Source organism: Mus musculus, chromosome 10 (assembly GCF_000001635.26).
Source record: "Mus musculus strain C57BL/6J chromosome 10, GRCm38.p6 C57BL/6J".
NCBI classification, from domain to species: Eukaryota; Metazoa; Chordata; class Mammalia; order Rodentia; family Muridae; genus Mus; species Mus musculus.
In genome coordinates, this window is record NC_000076.6 from 39,905,940 (window position 1) to 39,926,936 (window position 20,997).

At 42.7% G+C, this 20,997-nt stretch overlaps 2 pseudogenes across 1 annotated transcript; one reads left to right on the plus strand and one right to left on the minus strand.

The window, feature by feature from the left end:
- On the plus strand, positions 5,155-7,609 carry Gm8911 (predicted gene 8911; annotated as a pseudogene).
- Positions 14,443-20,997, minus strand: Mfsd4b2 (major facilitator superfamily domain containing 4B2; annotated as a pseudogene). The gene is made up of 4 exons (NR_160807.1): positions 20,796-20,997; positions 19,131-19,299; positions 17,800-17,916; positions 14,443-16,252 (listed from the first exon to the last, which is right to left on the minus strand). The product of NR_160807.1 is annotated as a major facilitator superfamily domain containing 4B2 (transcript).

Sequence of the window (20,997 nt, forward strand, 5' to 3'; positions counted from 1 at the left end):
GGAAGTAGAGGCCAGATCAGTAAGGCAGGGCCAGCCTTGGCTACAATTCTGAGTTTGAATCTGGCCTGGTAACAAGAGACCCTGTTTGAAAAGAAAGCTGTATATTCCAGGCTGGCCCCAAATTGACTCTGTAGCCTCTGGTAGATTAAAAGCTCCTGCCTTTGGCCTTCCACGTTCTGAGATTATAAGCACAAACCACACCACACTTAGCCAAAAGCTCCTCCTCTCGGGGGGCTAAAAGAGACTTGTTAATCTAGGGTTCAAGTTCACTGGTAGGGTACTTCTCTAGTGTATACAAGGACCTGAGTTCCAGCCCCAAGGTGGAAAACAGGAGACGTACCCATTTATCATGCCTATTCAGGTCACCTGTCCCCTTCCGACGAACTGCTGTGTTCTGATTGGTTGTTGCCATCACACTCTACACTCTTGTTGACAGTGATCATGTCAGATTTGCTTCCCAACACATCCCAGCATCCATACAATGACTGGCAAGTCCGTCACTTAAGTTATTGATACACAAGTGACCATATAAAGGTGTTCCCAAGGACTAGAACTGTCCCTGGAGCTAGAGCAGATCTGTAGGTGTGTGTGGAACAAAGGCCACATTACAGTGAATGAACTAGCAGTGAAGGGGTTAAACACGCATTAGAGGTCAGATTATATATGGCAACTGTGAGAAAACAAAGAATAGCTTAGAAAATCAGTATGGGCTTTAGAGGCACACAGATCAAAATGTCAGGGCTGGCAAGATGGCTCAGTGGGTAAAAAGGGTTTGCTACACCATCCTAATGGCTTCACTTTGGTCCCCAGAACCCACAGTAAGAACCCAAGAAGAGGACTGGCTCTCACAAGTTGACCTCTGACTTACACACACACTATGGTGCACTTACACAGACACACCACACAAACAATAATTTAAAGGATTGGCAAGGTGGCTCAGCAGTTAAGGGTGCTTGCCCCCAAGCCTGAAGACATGAGTTTGATTCCTGGAACCTATGTAGAGGAAGGAGAGAGCGGACTCTTGCTACTTTTCCCGTGATTGACACACTTGCTCTGTGGTATGCAGGAGGTCGGAGCTGCTGAGCCTGGAGCTGCTTGTGTCTGACAGAATCCACCTTTCTTCATACTTGAGCGAGCAGCATCGATGCTAACAGCAAATGGCATCTCCTCATCTCAGCTTGTCCTTCAGGGGGACACACAGTAAAATCACCCACAAAGAGCACACAAGGAGTCACCAGCCTGTAAATCAGTCTCTGTTCCAGCTGTCTGCATTCCCAAAGGCACTGGTCCTGAGCTTTGCCTGAGATTACACTACGCTGAGCTCAAAGGTCAGTCTCTCCAGGGTCCTTTCTCTTCTTGGAGCTTATGGGCTCTGGTAGGGCAGAAGCAGAAAGCACTTTGGCCTCCTTCAGGATTATTAAACGATTCTCATGTCACAGTTCAGAGAAAAGCACTTTGTACTCCAAGATAAGAATGGCAGTATCAACCTCCTGGTTGTGTTTAAAACAATAAAACCTTGATCATTGCTCATAAACCTGGACTCTATCAAGGGCAGGTCTGTGCGTTTTTCTGTACCTGCATTCTCCGTTATGAGGACTTGTGACTTTTATCATGAACATGATGACCACGGGTGCCTACAGTTCCTCTGTTTCTGACACAAGGCTGCAAATTTACAGACCTTCACAGGTTTTTGCTTTTCCATCAAATTTATTTTCAGTTAAGCCTTCTCAGGCACTCATCAGGTGAACTGACCTTTCAGGAATGCATCCGCCTCTGAGTCAAGCCTGGAGAGGTGGCCCAGTGGGTGACAGATTTTCCATGCCAGCTTGGCTAGCTGAATTCGATCCAACAGATGGAAAGAACTGACTTTTAAAGTGTTGCCCTTTGACCTCCACATACGTGTAAAGCCATGTACACACACACACATATGCACACACACATGCACGCACACACGCCACATGCACAATTTTAAAATAAAGCAAGGTTAAAAGGATTAAAAGGCCCAAAGGTTGTCTTAACTCAGAAGAGGACACACACCTCGCAGAAGTTGCATTTTCTGTAAGTGGTAAGGGACAGAGCTGAAAGCTGAACCCCTTGGTCACCCTTGGGTATCAGGAGCTGCAACCTGAGATCTAACTCAGCCTCTGGAGTGCTTGCTCTCTTAGCTCCACTGGACAAACCCCGATGCTGGTTTTCTGGAACTTCTTCTTGTTGCTGCTGTTGTTGGGTTTAGGTTCATTAACCCATATGAATTGTGCTAAAAAGAAAGAAAGAAAAACTGCAAATGAAGTATTTGAGAATTCTCGAAGAGCAAACGCTTAAGTGCGTCTTGTCTCTGGCACTCCATCAGGTTGTACTTGATGCCTGGCTTTGTAACTGCGGCCTCATAACCGCTTTCAAGAGCGAGACTAGCTCCGCCCAGGCAGGGGATTGCCTGCCCTGTTGCCCCAGAGCAGTGCTCACTGAGCACAGCAAGTCTTTGTCAGTGCCTGTCAACTGACTGAGCTGCAGGAGCTTGGGGACTTTTTGGTCCACAGGTTTAGGGTGTAATTCTGTCTCCCACAAAAGAGATCCATTCATAGCTCTTGCAAGTGTAAAGTCTACCCTATTGTATTAGCACTTATTCTGGATAAAAAGTACAGTTCAGAGACAGGAGACATCGCTCAGCAGTTAAATGTTCTTGCTGCTCTCCCAGAAGACCAGAGTTCAGTTCCCAGCATCCATGTAGAGATGCTCACAACTGCCTGGAACTCCAGCTTAAGGGGACGCAGTGCCCTCTCTGGCCTCCAAGGGGTACCTGCACATACATGGAATACACTAACTAAGTTTTTAAAAATAGTGTCTACAAACTTTGACTTATAGACTTTTACAAAAAGAAATTTACAATTAGCTGGGCTCCCCCCCCCCATTATATTTGAAATAATGTTGTTCTCGGGTCTACCAGCGTCGGTCAAGTATCCATTAACATCAATCACTGAGGCCAGTCTACCCTGGAATAGACTGAAAGTGAAACTTCCTGCTGAGCGGTAAGTGCCTGTGCTTTCAGAGTAGCGGGTGCAGGAGTGGGAGATAACCAGCTCTCTAGAAGGGAGCAGAGGGGCAGACCTAAAGCCAAACGCTCACCCCTTCGTGGGTTGACCAGAAACGCCAGCAGCTAGTCCCACTAGAACAATGGTGGGCCTTTACTCACAGACGATGAGAGCCTAGGAAGAGGAGGAGGGAACAGTTCCAAAGAAGGGCAGAGCTGCTGTGAGAGGCTCAGACTGGCCCAGCGCATGATTCTCTGGCACACACCTCTCCCTCCAAGGCAGCCCAAGTAGAAAATGATTCATATAATACAGCACTATTCAGTTAGCAGAAAAGTAAGACCAAGCCCTGAGCAGTCAGCACTTTCACCGCGGTGCCAAAAGTCCATGAGGGAAGCTGCTTAACACATAAGAGAAGGTCCAGGCTCACCTTCCACGGGCTTCACCTGATACACAACCATCTCTGTTGTTTCAGGGCCTATGGTGAGGGGGGGCATCGTGAAGAAGGGCATGGTGAGGCAGAGCCATTTGCCTCCTGGAAGCCAGGAAACAGACACAGGGATAGACATGGACAAGAAGCATCCTGCAGAGGCTTACCTCCAGTGCCTCACTTATATAAGTAGACCACATTTCCTTCATGTCTCAATTCCTAGTGCACATAGTGATAAACAGAACTCCAAGGATAAGGGTGGAAGTTCATTAAGTCTGAAGTACCTAGCATGTGGTCAGCTCTCAAAACAGTTGCTTAAAATATACAGCAATCTAGAAACACAGTTTTGCACACTTTCTGAGTTTGTTCTCTTACTACCTGGGTGAGACCTATCATCACAGGTCAGACACCAATCTACAATTTGAAACAATACCTTTTCAAGTTTAAAGTATCAGCCGGGCGTGGTGGCACACGCCTTTAATCCCAGCACTTGGGAGGTAGAGGCAGGTGGATTTCTGAGGCCAGCCTGGTCTACAAAGTGAGTTCCAGGACATCCAAGGCTACACAGAGAAACCCTGTCTCAAAAAAAAAAAAGTATCTTTTCATACAATATATTCTGACCTGGGCATCTCCTCTGAGATCCTCCTCAGCCATCCAACTCCACACTTTCTTTCTCTGTCTCTTTAGAAAACAGCTATCCAAACAAACAACCCCCCACCCAAAAAAAACCCCAATAAAATAATACAGAAAAATGTACAAGAAACACATATACCACATACATGCTGAGACACATGCACACACACAAAACCAATAAAAACATAAAATTTGAAGCCATAATATATAAGCAAAAGACCAGCAAGTTTAAAAAATGCCCAAAGTATTAGAAGACAAAAATCTCCAAATATTCCATTAAATTTTCTCTTACTACACTGAGACTCCATTGGGGGAAAGTAATTTTTGCTTTGTAAGTGATTGACAGTGGGAGATAGCTTCTGCATTATGGATGGAGGCATGTGTCTACCTCTCCCAGTGCTTAGACCCAGTCTGCCTTGGACCTGTGCATGCTGCCCTGGTCTCTGTGAGTTTATATGTACCTCAGCTGGTTGTATCTAGGAGTCACTGATTCCTTGGTATCTTCCATTCTCATGTCTCTTACAACTTGTCTGCCTCTTTTTCTACGTAGCTCCCTGAGTCCTGAAGGGGGCAGTTTGATGATGGCATCCCATTTAGGACTAAGTGTTCCAATCTCTCTCACTCTCTGTACATTATGCAACTGTGGGTCCCTGCATTCTCTGAATTCCTCCAGAGAGAAAGCGTCTCTGGTGATGGCTAAGTGAGATGCTGATCTACAGGTATAGCAGCATGTCATTAGGAGTCATTGCTACATTCCTTTAGCAGAGCAATAGTATTTGGTTTTCCCCTAAGTCCATAGTCTATCTAGTCTCACATTCTTGGCCACTCAAATAGTGGCCATCTCCATCTCGTGGTGTAGGCCTTAAATCCAACAGAGAATGGTTGGTTACTCCCACGGTGTGTCTGCCACCACTGTACCAGCATACCATGCAGATTTGAAACAACACTTGGAAAAGTGTTCTGTGTCCTCTTATTATAGCTAGTCTCTTCTGGATAAATAGGATTAGGACTAAGCCCACATAGTAAAGTTAAAAGAATATCATAATATTAAGAATACAATGGTTGAGCATCTCCAGCTAGAATCTCTGTGTTCTAGATCAAATCAGACATTCTGTCACAATGCCTGAAATAAATACCAGCCATCTTAATGAGAAACAGGTTCAGCTTCTAGCAGAGATGTGTATTCTTATTGATGAAAATGACAATAAAATTGGGGCTGACACCAAGAAAAACTGTCACCTTAATGAAAACATCGGCAAAGGTTTAATACATTGAGCTTTTAGTGTCTTCTTGTTTAATATTGAAAATAAGCTCCTGTTACAGCAGAGATCAGGTGCTAAAATTGCCTTTCCAGGTTGTTTCACCAATAGTTGCTGTAGTCATCCAGGCGAGCGGGAAGAGAACAATGCCTTTGGTGTGAAGTAAGTGGCACAGAGGCGCTTAAAAGCCGAGTTGGGAATATCCTTGGAAGAGGTTGATCTAAATGAATTATCTAACAAGAGTTTATTACAAGACCCAATCTGATGGTATCTGGGGTGAACATGAAATTGATTACATTCTGTTTCTGAGGAAGAATTTAACCTTGAATCCAGATCCCAATGAGAGTAAAAGCTATTGCTATGTATCAAGGGAGAAACTTTGAAAACGGCTGTCAGTGGTAAAATTAAGTTAACTCTGTGGTTTAAGATAATTGCAGATACTTTCCTCTTCAAATGGCGGGATAACTTAAACCATTTGAGTCCACTTGTTGACCATGAGAAAATACATAGATTGTGAATGTGTAAATAATTTGAAAATTTTTCTACCTGGTAAGAATGGTTTGGTTTGGTTTTAAGTTGGGCCCTCTTGTATGATACATAGGTATTTTACAACCAGAATTTGTTTTGAGAAAAGAAAAACTCAACCGACTTACAGTTTTATATTATATATCCCATATATATGCACTGATGTTTGTAAAAGACATTTAGGTGAGGTTATTGTGAAATTATGCTATAAGTAAAATTTAATTTAGCCTGTCCAAATTCCTAGTTATGACAAGATTGAGGAAATAACTAGAACTCATATTTTACATTTTGACAGACACTTTCAGAACACTTTGCTAATTGCCAAATGTTTTTATATCATTAGATTTTTATCATACATCAGAAAATTGAGCAGAAGACGCTGCTTGGCTGCTTTGAAACAGCACTAAGAGGTTAAATGGTCAGGGCTCAGGATATAGCTGAGTGTACCATGATGTCTTGTAGGCATGATGTCATGGCTGTTGAGTCCCTAATCCTAAAGATAACTGTAACAACAGTGATAACAGACGGAGAAGGCTCAGAGGAAAGTACGTGGCTCTCTCTCTTGGTCTTCATACAGGATGATTAATCTCAGGAATCCCTCTATAACCAATACCATGGATGCTCAAGTCTAATAAAGATGATACCATATTTGCATATAACTTAGGCACATCTTCCCCAACACTTCACCTCATCTCTGGCGTGGTCGTGGCACTGAACACAATGTAAATGCTCATGTAAATGGTTGTTGTACTATATGATAAGGAGAAGTCTGCATGTGCAGTACAGATCAAATATTAATAGATAGTTGCTTTGAGCCCTTGGAGGTTTGACCCACAGATTTAAAAGGCCAGTTCTGTATACTAATTTTTGTCATTCTCAGTTGATTTTGTGCTTTAACCATCCTGAACTTATTATTTACTACTTAAAGGCAACTGTTACTTTTGGTAGTAATGGTAACTGATTAGCTATGCAGCAAAATATGTTTACAGTCATAGTGAAAAAGATGGTTAGTCATAAGGTGGAAGTGAGCTTTACTTTAAAGAGTTGGGAAAACCTTTGATTCTATCATGGCTGGCCCTGGATCATCTTGTTGTAGGGGTCTGGCTTGTGTTAGATATTTAGTAGCATTAGCACCCCTTTGTTAAGACAACAACAACAACAACAACAACAACAAAAAGAAAAATCTAGGGAAGAGTGGGTAGGGGTGTTTCTCTGTGTAGCTCTGGCTATTCTAGAACTCAATCTGTAGACTAGGCTAGCCTCAAAACTCAGAGATCCACCTTCCTCTGACTCCCAAATACTGGGATTAAAGGTGTGTACCACATGGTACCACAGCCAGAATTTTAATGGGTGATATCAAGGGTCCCATAACAGGCTCGCTGTTCTATAATCAGGGCTTATTTTAGAGGTGGAAGCAGGAAGGAATAGCGACGAGGAAACATACAGTGACTAGATTGATGTCCCAGAATAGGCATATATTAAGATTTTGAGGTTATAGACTAGGCATATATTGATACTGTGTTTTGATTCATGGTCTTTTAAAATTTGCCACAGGTGTGTCACATTTGACCTCTTCAGACAGCTTTATTATTAAGTGCTACATAATGGATATATTTTTTCTTAGAAAAATTGTGTAAACCTAATTTCTTGCTAACTCAGAACAGTTGTTTTATCATTGGGGATATGACTGTACTGCAAATATTTATTGAAAATTAAAAATAAATTTTTTAAATATTAAAACAAATACAATTGCTGCCAGGTAGTGGTGGTGCATGCCTTGGGAGGCAGAGGCAGGCAAATCTCTGAGTTTGAGGACATCCTGGTCTACAGAGTGAGTTCCACAACAGCCAGGGCTACACAGAGAAACCCTGTCTCGAAAAAAACAAAAACAAAAACAAAAACAAAAAACCCCAAAACAATTGTCATATCCATGTCTCACTCTGGTAAAACTTTAGTTATCCTCAAAGATTTGAAAACCATACTTGAAGTGATTCCCAGAAACATCATTCATAGTAACAAAAAAAGTGGAAGCAACTCAAGTGTCCACTACAGATGTAGCTGAACATGGGAAGCAGTGCTGGAGAGTGTCACAACACTGATGAGTCAAAGGCATGTGAGAGAAGCTAATAAAAATGACAGGTTTTATATCATTATACCTGCATAAGGCACTGACTCAAATCACAGGCAAAGAATTTAGAGTGGTGGATATCAGCGGGAGCACAGGTATGTGGAATGGAGTGCTCATGTACAAAAGAGAGTTTTAGTTTTACAAGATGAGTTTTTTGGTGCTGGCTCTAGTGGTTGGATACACAGCGATGTGAGTGTCTGTATTGTCACTGAGCTGCAAATATGAAAGTAGGTAAATATATTTGTTATATAAATGTTCTATCATCATTAAAATCAAAGAACCTTATACCATTTAATTTATTAAATAAAATATCTTTATTATAATGAACAAACAAATAAAAACATTATAAGGCTAGATTAAGGAAACCACTCAAAAGTTTGCCCAGTCCCAAACTGTACATTTCATTGTCCAGTTAGAGCAGCCGTTCTGGAACCCTGGAGCTCTGTTTAGGGTTTTACCCCTCCACTGCCAATTACACCTTTATACTCTTGTCCTTTGCACAAGAGAGAGCAAACCTTGGCAGTTAAAGCTGGTGGGAAAGGATAGAGTTTGTTCACTTATTCCCTTCAGGAGCTACAAGGGCTAACCTTCAAGCTGTTTGTCCCACGCGATGACTCCGAAATAGCACTCCAGATAGCCCACAAACATCTCAATAAATTTAAGAGATCCGATACTAAGTGAATTCTGAAGTTAAAAGTGTAAGGCAACATAAAACACTAGACCATAAGAGTAAGAGTAGACGGTAATTGCTGAACCCAGTCTCCTGGTCACCAAGAGTTATGGGAGATGGACTAATGTGAGAGAGAAAGCAGGGGGTTGGGGTGTGTGCACTTTATACATGAGGAAGTTGTCAAGAAAGAGACAAAACATTTGACTCTTGTTCAGCCCAGCTCAAACGCTGACCATGGTACATTTAGGAAGGGAGTCGAAAACCTCTTCATAACCAACTGTGATTTTATACACATCTTTGGTACCTCTCAGCTCTAGTGTCTACGCAAGTGACTTTGAGTCTAGGCCCTCCCCTCTTTAAAAAGAATTTCTTTTTATTTTATGTGCATTGGTGCTTTCCCTGCCTGTGTGTCTGTGTTTCAGATTGGAGTTACAGACATTGGGAGCTGCCACGTTGGTGCTGGGAATTGAACCCAGGTCCTGTGAAAGAGCATTCAATGCTCCTAACTGCTGAGCCATCTTTCCAGCCCCAGAGTCTAGGCCTTTCTCAAAGATGGTAGCAATTTAAATTGTGCAATTTAATAAAGCATTTACACAATATTTATTCTAGTTCCTGTTAATTTCCAGAGGAACAAGAAATAAATGCCTCCTGGCAACACCTCTGTATGTGATAACTCGATTCTTGATAACTGGCTAGACTCCAGTACAGCAGCCAGTAGTCAATAAAGCTGTGTATATTTAAATTATGATTATATTTGCTATCATACAAGCCATATAATAAATAAAATTTGATAGTTATTTAAAATAATAAAAAATTATTGAATCAGTATGAACAAGGGACCATGTTAAGGACATCCTTTCATTGATATAACCCCCAAATTGTCCTGTGAGGGAGATGAATATAAGCCTTTGTTTGTTTGTTTGTTTGTTTGTTTTCAAGACATGGTTTCTCTGTGTAGCCCTGGCTGTCCTGGACCTCACTCTGTAGACCAGGTTGGCCTCAAACTCAGAAATCCGCCTGCCTCTGCCTCCCAAGTGCTGGGATTAAAGGTGTGTGCCACCACCACCCGGCATGTAAGCCATATTTTAAGATCTAAACTCAGACCAAATGTGGCTTGTAGCATTACAGGCCATCACAGATAAGGACTATGCCCATCATCTCAGGAATGTCAATGACAGGACGGCGTTAAGGGTGAAGCCCCATAGGAACAGTGCCTGTGTGTGTCAGCATAGCCCCACCCCGGATGCATGCCAGCAGAAGATGTAGAATCCGTGCAGCTTGGACTAGAGCTATAGCTCCATGGTAGAGCACTTGTCTAGTATGTACAAGGCTCTGGACTTAGTCTCCAGTATTGGAAAAAGAAAAACTGGTATTCTACAGACATGAAAAAATATGACCTTCAGTCAATGGAGTGAGTAGAGAAAAGTAAATATAACTGGATTGCAGCTATGGATGTTTGTGCAGGGTATTTTGTTTTGTACACACTGTGTGCTATGTGCATGAGTCATGGGAGAAAGGGAGCAAATGTCCTCAGGGACGCCCAAAAGGAGGACCATCTTTACCCATAATGTGGTCTGTGGGCCAGCAACTTCACCATCTAGAGGTTGTAACCCTACACAACAGCCATTCTCCTTTGGTTGGTGGGGCTCATTGTGGGTTTTGAAATGTGTGCCACATTGTTACCACCATGCTTATCTCCCTGGGCTCTGTCCTCTGCCCTCCAAAAGTGAGGCTAAAAGATAGACTCCCTGTTCATCAAGCTTCACAGCAATTGCCTAAGGCGTAAGAGCTTCAGAAAATGCAGTAAAGGGAGGCAGAGGTCATTTGTAATATCTGCCTAAGGAAAAGATAGAGCATAAACAAACAACAGCAGCCTTTAGCATCCATTTATCCACCTGACCAGTGCAAAGGTGTTAAGTCACTAAGACCAACTCATGGCTGCCATAAGGGGTGCACGGACAGGGCTGGTTCACTTAAAACAAAGCACTTTTATCAAAAGCAAATTTATAGAAATCAGGTAAGAGAAAACAGAGTACAATATGGTAGATGTTCAATGTCATTCAGCTAACATGTTAATTTTCGACTTTATCTAAGGGTAGCACAGGCCACCTTTGCCATACTTACAGGAACTAGCCTTCCTCATCCCTGATCCTTGGTTACAAAACACCCTTGCATCTGTACACTGGAGTCCCAGGTGTTTCAAGTTCAAGGAGAAGGCCAGGGGGCTGCACAAGCCTCCAGCTCTTGAGAAAGCCTGGTTCATTTTAAGTTAAAATAATTAAAAATTATCTCGTTGTTTAATAGTGTTTATAGTGTAAATACTGCCCTCATTGAGAATACGACAGACCCAACCGTCAGCTATACACTGACATAGCATCTCTGTAACAGCTTCAGGTATTGGACCATGCTCTCTCTAAGCACCATACTTAGGATACTGAGAAAGAATCACTCCATCCAAGGTATTTGGAAGCAGCCTGGCTGTCACAGTGAGAATATCATAACTTTTAAAAATTAACTGTAAAATAGTATAATTGTCATAATCAAAAGAATTACTACATTTCAGTAGTTAAGACACTAATTATGAAGTATACTACATATTTGTATGGAAAACAAATATATTTCATATAAGACCTGTTCCAAGAGATGTTAAAGTATAGAAAAGACATATTTTAAGATGGATCAAATATAGTACTAAACTGACATGGAAGTGCAGGTGTTTAATTCAGAAGGCTGAGGCAGGAGGATGACCAGTTCCAGGCCAGTGTATGATACACAGCAAGACATTGTCTCAAACCAAAACATAAAATGACAATAATAGTAACAAAAATGGAGCAATAAAAGTGGTTTTTCATATAATTACTCAAATGAAGTATTGAAGTGTTAGTTTATGTCCATAGTAGCACATTTTTAAGTTTTTTTTTTTTTAATTCCCAAGTGAAGGAAGGGCTGTTCTATCAGATGTCTCACACAAACTCTGAATCCTGTGGGTTTTTCCCTTTGAAAATCATCTAACTTTCATTTCTACATGAAGGATAAGCAGATGACATAAAAGAGGCCCATGGTCCACCTGCATGAATCTAAAAAAACAGAGTTGCATCTTGAAGAAAAGTATTCCCTATGTGTCTGTTAGCATTCCCTCTAGGCTCCACCCAACAGTTACCTAGCAACACCCATGTATGAGCCTGGCTCACTTAACTCACTTATAAACGATCTCTCTCTCCCTCTCTCTCTCTCTCTCTCTCTCTCTCTCTCTCTCTCTCTCTCTCTCGCCCTCTCTCTCTCTCTCTCCCCTCCCACCCCCATTTTCTTCCTCTCTCTCACGTGTTCCCAGCCTCTTCCCTTCTTTCTCTCTCCTCTCTCTTCCTGTCCTTCTCTGTCCCCTTTCCATCTCTGCCTCTACTCTCTTCTCCAGACTCCATTTCCAGGTCCCAAATAAGCTTCCTTTTATACTAGGCCTGTTGTGTGACTGATACTGAGTGGGAGGGGGTGTCTCAGCATGGACCCACCAAGGCACGCCCTCCTGCTGCTGCATCATGCTGCATTTTGTAAACCTATCAGTCTTAGTTAGGGTTTACTGCTGTGAAGAGACACCATGACCAAGGCAACTCCTACAAAGGACAGCATTTAATTGGGGCTGGCTTACAGGTTTAGAGGTTTAGTCCATTATCATCAAGACAGGAAACATGATAGCATCCAGGCAGGCATGGCACCAGAGGAGCTGAGAGTTCTACATCTTCATCCAAAGGAAGCCAGGATCAGACTGTCCTCAGGTAGCTTGGATGAGGGTTTCGAAGCCCACCCCCACAGTGACATACTTCCTTCAACATGGCCACGCCTTCTCCAGCAAGGCCACACCTCCTAATAATGCCACTCACTGGGCCAAGCATATTCAAACCACCATACTATACATAAAATATAAAACCATAAAATATAAAACCAAACAAGTCTTTAGCATTCTTTAACGCAACACTACTAGTAAGGTAAATAATTAAAAAAACACTTCATCTCCAAATACTCTTCCATGAAACTGTTACAGAAATAATATGCCTACCCAGTGAGAAATTACTGTGCATACTTAAGAGAATAGTAAAGAGGCTGGAGAGATGGCTCAGCCGTTAAGAACACTAACTACTCTTCCAGAGGTTCTGAGATCAATTCCCAGCAACCACATGGTGGCCCACAGCCATCTATAATGGGATCTGATGTTGTCTTCTGCTGTGTCTGAAGACAGTGACAGTGTACCCATATATATGAAATAAATGTGGTCAGAGTGAGCAGGACCAAAGTGAGTGGGTCCAGGAAAAAAGAGAGAGAGAGAGAGAGAGAGAGAGAGAGAAAGAGAGAGACAGAGAGAGAGAGAGAGAGAGATTACTAAATGAAACATCAAAAACCCACAAGGCTGGCTGTGAATAATGCCCAAAGAAGAACAGGCTTCCAGTTGACGATCTTGCTCACTTACATACACACACACACACACACACACACACACACACACACACACACACACACACACAGTGGGCTTATTCTTTCCACAGGTGCTGTCATCCTTAAGTCTCTTTGAGGTCCTGGCCCCAGGTTATATGCCAAACAATTTAAACGGACATAGGAGACTGCAAGTCTGGAGACTTGGGCACATGAGAGAATTATACAACAAAGGTATTATCAGAATTGTTTCTTAAGTGTACCAGTGTTGTTCTTTTCACATAGTTGTCACCCAGGCTCATCTTGCCCACCTGGCAGAATTATGTTTTTCCTGTTAAGAGTGCAGGAGAGTTAAGGCAGATCAGGGCACAATGATGGTTGTAACTTTGCTCTGTCCACTTGAGCTGCCTGTTAAAGGCATGTTCTTTGATATGGAGATGGACCCACTGACTGGCTCTAAGTCCTTTATGGGGATAGAGCCTAACTGCTCATGTTGAATAAACATTTAGCAGAAACTTCCTCAGCAACCCTAAACTTCAATTATGATAAAAAAAAATGTCTTTTTCACAGTTTCTAACACACCTGGTGAGTACAGTAATCTTGGAGGTAATGACCCTTCAACTAAATTCTACTCCATATAACTTAATATTTCCTAAGCAAGTTTTTTAGTAAATCTTTTATAGCATTAATTTTACTACAAGTTTCTCTTGCATCAAAATTACTCTCTCCACTGCCTGTTGTTGTGTTCCATGTCTTTAATCCCAGAACTCAGGAGGCAGAGGCAGAGAGGCAGAGAGGCAGAGAGGCAGAGAGGCAGAGGAGAGGCAGAGAGGCAGAGAAGCAGAGAGGCAGAGAGGCAGAGAGGCAGAGGAGAGGCAGAGAGGCAGAGAGGCAGAGAGGCAGAGAGGAAGAGAGGCAGAGAGGCAGAGGAGAGGCGGAGAGGCAGAGAGGCAGAGAGGCAGAGGAGAGGCAGAGAGGCAGAGAGGCAGAGAGGAAGAGAGGCAGAGAGGCAGAGGAGAGGCAGAGAGGCAGAGAGGCAGAGAGGCAGAGAGGCAGAGAGGCAGAGAGGCAGAGAGGCAGAGAGGCAGAGAGAGAGGCAGGGGTATCTCTGAGTTCCAGAACAGTCAGGGTTATATAGCAAAACCTTGTCCCAACAAACAGAATATGGATGTCTGGTGATTTGCTCAGCAAAGGACTATCTCTTCTACATATCCATGGTGCCTCCCTATGTGTGCACTACCCAACTTCTCAAATACAAATATCTTTTTGCACACACCACAAAATATCATATCTCCTAATGAGACTCCTGTTTGGAGTCACAAAATCTTACTGTATGAGAAGGCATAGTTAGTATAACAGAAGTTATATTTTATTATGCTGAGATTTTTTTATACAATGTTCACACACTAAGTCCCTAACTATGGTCCTAATCCTATCTCCCCCAGGCTGCTCACCTGTGCAGTGAATCTTAGCAGAAGGTCAGGTCCAGTCTCTAAGAGTAGTCTCTGACTTGAGGGTCAGCATCTGGAGGGGGACCCCAGCTGCAGGGCAGATCACAGTGACATCTCCCCAGATGTGCCGAATGAGCCTTGCTCTTGGTCTCTGCTTATATACTGTCCAGTGCGTGCCATGGGGTTCTAGGACTGTGTCTGATTATCTTAAGTGAGTGATGTCACTGGGTTCTGGTGATCAGATGCAGCCTTAGGTATAGTGGGGATCCTGACTGAGCTAAGTTTTGCATGCCTAAAGGCATTTTTTAATATGTTCATTACAGCATGGTACATTATAGAAGACTCTGGAAATTCCAGAGCAGGCAAAACATTTTAGCAGTTATATGTGGAAACTTTCTAGTTATCTCTAGAAATTGCTGATAAATTGCTATGACTCCACCTGGCCTGGATTCCTTGAGAGTAGCAATATGCATTTATTAAACAATTTGTCTTCCCCAAATATTTGTCCATTTTCTCCTGGTGTATCACAAGGGAGTTGCCTCTATTCATTGGAGAGGGCTCAAACACAGAGGCATTTGGGAATTGCCTTAGAGGTGTTGGTTGTGGGCTGTATCAAATCAGAATAGTTCTAGAGTTCTCTATTACAGAATGCCTTGATTCTTCATTTCAACTACTTCAGAATCCATTCCATCCCACTTTTCTGCAATGTTTCCATTTATGTTGTTCAGAGCTGGAGAGCAACCTTTCTGGTCCTTGTTCTTCCTTCCTTTGCACTAGCTTTGCAGGGGTAAGGTGGCTAATTTATACATCACAGGAAATAAAACAGCTGTGAATATGGCTGAGCCCAGACATGTGTACAGAACTACTGGCAGATCTGGGTAGTGTCCCTGAAGAATTCCGATCACTGCAGGAATGGCCATTTCTCCCAGGGCAGAGCCAATTACAAAGAATGCTGCAGATTTCCCAGTTAAGGTAGTGTACTGCTCAATCCAGGAGATGCCGCTGGGAAACGTGGCTGCCATTGAGGCTCCATACACAGAAGTCGCGATCCAGAGACAAAGAGGGCTCTTGTCAAAAAGCACCAGAAAGAAACATGAGACCAGGCTGCCAATGTTGCTCAGCACAATCATGGTTCCAGGCTGTAAGAGTGTTGCAAAGAAGATAGCCAGGCCCCTGCAGGCTGCAAAGGTTCCCCAGAAGATGGAGTTCAAGCCAGCTGCCTCACTCTCTTCCATGCCAACATGGGTGGTGGCGAAGGAGAATACGTAAGAGCCGTATGTTATCTCAGCTCCCACATAAAAGAAGAAGAAGAGGAAGAGGAGGCATAGCAGGGCCCTGTGATATTTAGCCCTTCGAGCTCCCTCAGTAGATGCTCTGGGTTTTTTCTGCCTTGAATGTTTCTTACAAAACAGACCAAACAGAAAGACAGAAACTACTAAAACATAGGTGCTGATAGAAGCATATGCCCACAGCAGATTCATGTCATCGGGTACCGCGAACACGGAGCCTGTGGTGGCGTTGGAGGATTGGTTCAGCATCAGAGTGTCAAGGTCGGACTCGGTGTGGTTCTGAGCAGATGCTGTTGTGCCCCAGGCCAACTTAGCCAGCAGGGGAGCCAGAAAGGCACCCAAGGCAAAACTGAAGTGCAAGGCCTGCATATGTGGGGCTCCTTTGTCCCCCCAGAGATCCAAGATGAGGACGTTCCCACCTACAAGTTAAAGAAATAATCTGACAGTCACTTAGTAGGAATATTTTATTAGTGTTTATATTAGGCTGTAGGAGTTTTATGACATTCTAAGTTTATACAAGAGCCCCTCTGTAATTAAGGAGCTGTAACCCACCATTACCAGAGGACTGTGTTACATCTTATCCTCATACATGGAATTTACAAGTTAGTAAACCATCACTCATTAGAAACTATTTATTATACCCTGCTTCCTCCCATGATGCTTATGGACTAATACTCTGGAACTGTAAGCAAACTCCCTATTAAATGCTTTCTTTTGTAAGTTGCCCCGGTCTTAGTATCTCTTCACAGAAATAGAACAACAAAACCCTGATAAATTTATTTGTAATTTTTGAGAGAGCCCTCGTAAATGTTTTCCTGACCATGAGCTTGCTATGTAGCAAAAGATGATCTTGGATTTTTTGAAAGTCCCATCAGAATCATTTAAGTACTGGGATTACAAGAATGTGCCACTCAGTCTATGCAGTGATGGGGATTGAGCCCAGTATTTTGTAGACAAATACTCTGCCCAACTGAGCCATATCCCCAGGTCCATGCATAAATATATGAGCAATACTAGGCAAAATGTTATTTAATGGTGGGAAAACTACCAAAGCTTCAGTATTTCATTTGGGTGCTAATTCCAATTGGAGTGATTATTTACTTAGGTCTAAACTAGATACTAAACACCTAGATGCCAGCCAGATTGCCCTGAATTCTGTCTTAATTGTTGCAGGAAACAAAAACAATTTTCCGAACTGTGAGCTGCACAGTTTTAACACTCACAATGTAAAAAGCCACGAGCATCTAGGATTTGACTATCTTCAAAAAAATCAGATATTTGGAGACAAGCATGTAGTTTTACATTCAAATGAATCTAGAAGTGTAACTATTTCCATGATCTATCAAATAGCTTTTCTTCCCATACAGCAAGAACGGTGGGCATGGAAAACTGGGATTAGGGATAAATAAAGATCTATATGTAATTTAGGAGGTCTTTAATGATAGGATGAAGCATGGAGATTTTCTGATATAAAAAAAAAAAAACAAAGAAGAAAGACAAGAATGTGGTACCCACAAAGGTTCTCTAAGCCCAGAATCTGGGGTGCTGAGTTGTGATTCTGAGGTGCTAGGGTGTGATTCTGAGGTACTAAGGTGTGGTACTGACAAGTGATTCTGGGGTACTGAGGTGTAGTGCTGAGGTGTGATGCTGAGGTGTAACGCTGAGGTGTGATGCTGAGGTGTGATTCTGAGGTGCTTAGGTGTGATTCTGAAATACTAATGTGTGGTGCTGAGTTGTGGTGCTGAGGTGTGATACTGGGGTACTGAGGTGCTGAAGTGTGATGCTAAGGTGTAGTGCTGAGGTGCTGGGGTGTGATTCTAAGGTGTTGAGGTGTGATTATGAGGTGCTGAGGTGTGAGTCCATGGTGTTTTCACAGCAAGACAAGTAGCACTCTAATTTCATATACTTTACTTTTCCTCATAGTACTGGTCCTGATACTGGAAATGAAGCTGAAGAATTCACTAACCTGTATCCACAACACCAATTGAAGCACCAAACACAGCCATCATGATAATCAGTAAAAATGCCTTTTTGCAAAAAGGAATGAGATAAAATCCAACTGCAGTAATTAACATTGACACACCTGAGGAAAAAGAATAAAGCCAGCTAGAAAACAAGTGTTTGTGAAGGTCAGAAGTCAAAGGGACATCATAAGAAATTCTAAAATGAAAACTAACACTGAATTAAAGCTGTTTGGTCTTGGGCTGGGCATAGCGGTGCACATCTTTAATCACAGCACTTGGGAGACAGATGTGGGCAGAGCTCTATGAATTGAGGCCAACATGATCTATATAGATAGTTTCCGGCTACATAGTGAGCGCTTGTCCCAAATACAAAAAAAGGTAAAACCGAATCACAACAACAAAAATGTGAGTATGAGTAGATGAAAGACGAAGTGGTGATATGTGGTGGTTAAATCTAAAGCTTTTATAAGTTTTGTGGCCATAGAAATGTAAATTACTATGACTTGAATCCAATTCTATCATTGCTAATGATCAAGTTAGAAATTGTAACAAAAGATAAATTTTATAGTGTTTGAGTCAGTCCAAAAAGTGTTAATTCAAGGAATATTTCTATAAGGTAATAATGTAAAAATGCAAAAGTAAAACACCATCGTTAAAACTGATTATAGGAAAACTTTACCAAATAAATTCATTTGTGGGATAAAAGGAAATGAAGTACAGAAAAAAGAATAGACTTTCAGCCCACTTTGGAAGTAATAATGATTACTTATATATCAGCAATAAATTATTGACCTTGCCTCCAAAGATGTGTTAGTATAGTAATCTAGATTGTCTTTATTCTTCCCAATTTATTGAAAATGGCATGCCAGCAGCTCTGCCCTCTTTTCCAGGGTCAGGATCCAAGGTGCTCAGTCCATGCTCAGCTCTGACAAGGGCAGGACAGAGGTGCAGCCTTTTATCACTTTCCCAGCATCCCCTGTCCCTTCATCTCCAAGCCCAAGTCCACAGAGCTTGGTCAGGTTCCAGGAACTCATTCTGACCCCCGTGGCCCCAGAAGCCCCGCCCCACCCCAGATAAGCAGAGCTTCAGGGTCAGCCAGTGCCTGTGCCTGGAGTGGAGCCTATATCACAGTAAAGTCAGCGTTGCTCGGGTGGCCAACAGGTTTCTAGAGGGTTCCCGAATAGTTTTCCTCCAGCGAAGGCTACGGAAGCCCGACTGCCCAGGAGCTGCACACAGCTGTTTCCAAAGCCAACCGTTCTTCAGTCTATGCTTTTAATATTTAGAGTAAATTGAAAATTCATTGAAAAAACAGTAAAAAGCAGTGTCTGCTTACCCAAAAGTAAAAAAGGATTCATATAGTCGAGGAGAACGCCACCAATCATAGTGCCACATAAAAATCCAGAGGCGCGGCCCACGAAAATGATAGAAAGGTCACTGATGTTTCGATTCACATTTCTCGCCAAATCTTGGAATGTAGGCCCAAGGATAGCAGTGCTTACTCCCTGAAATTTAAAAAGCAAGGAGCTCTGAACTTACAGCCATTAAACTTATGTTTATTTGTCTTCTCCTTTATAGAGAATGGGAGGAGAATTACAATATAAACAGGAAAACTCACAACCCTTTATTATTAGAGTCATCTGCTCCTTTTAATTTTTTTCTGCTCAACTTTTAAATTGTATTGGTTTGCCTTTGGTTGCAAATCTTTTTTAGACTTTGAAGAACATCTTAAAAGATTTTCTTGCATTTATAGTTAAGATATATCAAATTTATTTTCAAAGTATTTTCTTTATTTTAAATCTACTCCGTTTATGACTGATATATTATTAAGTAATCAACGTATTGCTTATGTTGGTTATGTTTTTAGAAAGCAATACTTCTGGCACACATGGATTTCTTTCTCTGAACTACACACATATAATATGCTGGAAATCAACCATCTGAATATTTCCAAACCTATAAGCTTCTTTAATGAAAGTCCAAAGCTACCAGGCAGGAGTATAGACTATAAGACTTTTTAGGAAATACTTACATAAACATATACAAAAGGCTTTATCAATAAAATGTTGCCTGTAGCAGAATGTGTTAGCAAGAATCAAGGGTTGAAGAGAAAATTCACTGGTGCCTTTGAGAAAAAAGTTTCTAAGTCATCAATATTTCAAGAGTAATTGATTATGCACTGGGCTGCCCTAAACCAAATGTCCTCCCTTTTTTAATAGCACGAACTCTGTACTACAGCGTGGACAGGCCCGAAGCAAGCACCAGGTTCAATGAAAGACTGGCTACAGGTTCTAACCAAATTCCCTCGCAGAACTTAAGACTTTTGCACACAGTGAAGACTCTTTAGCACCTGCAGTACTTTCCATCGTAGGCCCTCCTACATTGAAGTGGCCCGAGAAGCAAGCCCAGAGACTGAGGTGAGAGCACCACAAATTAAGCTGCAGTCCGGACTACTTAGTGAGACAATGTCTAAAAATAATAAAATCTTAAAGATGGACGTGGCTCCGCCCGGCTACAAGCCGCGGGCTTTTGAGTCTTAGCACCTAACCTCCTGGGTGATGAAGAAAGTCACTTTCCTCTCAGGGCCCATTTTTCCGTCAGGAAAATTACCAGTTGGCAAAACTTGGTTAGGCCACCAGGAAGAGGCAAGGTGGCGTTTGACAGTTTAATAGTTTGGAGCTGGCTGGGATGGTTGTGGAGAAGAGCAACCGGCTCAGAACAGAAGGCTCCGGTTCCCCTTCCTATATCTCCTTCCATCGCACAGGTGACAATGAAAGTTTAAAGACTTTGGAAAATACATTAACGTAATCCGTTTGAGTTGACAAACCCCTCCAAGATTAGAACCGTGTCCATTTTCTAAGTGAGGAGACGGAGACCCAGGAAGATGAATGCACCCGGGCTCCCTCTGTGCAGGCTGGGGGAGCAGGTCTGCAGCTGGGGAGAACTGGTTTCCTACGGAGCCTCCTGCCCCAGCCTTGGAGGGGGCAGCCTCTGCTCTCACCAGCCCCAGGAAGGAGGCGTACAGGACCAGCGTGGTGAGCCAGAGCAGCACGCCCCGGGTTCTGCCGCCGCGCCCGGCCGCCTCCAGCTCACTGCGCGTCGCTGGGACCTCGGCGTCCTGCAGGAGACGCTGCCCAGTCGTCGGGGCCACAGCCCCGCGGCGCTCCAGTTCTAGCTCCAGCTTGGCGGCTCGGAAAGGCTCT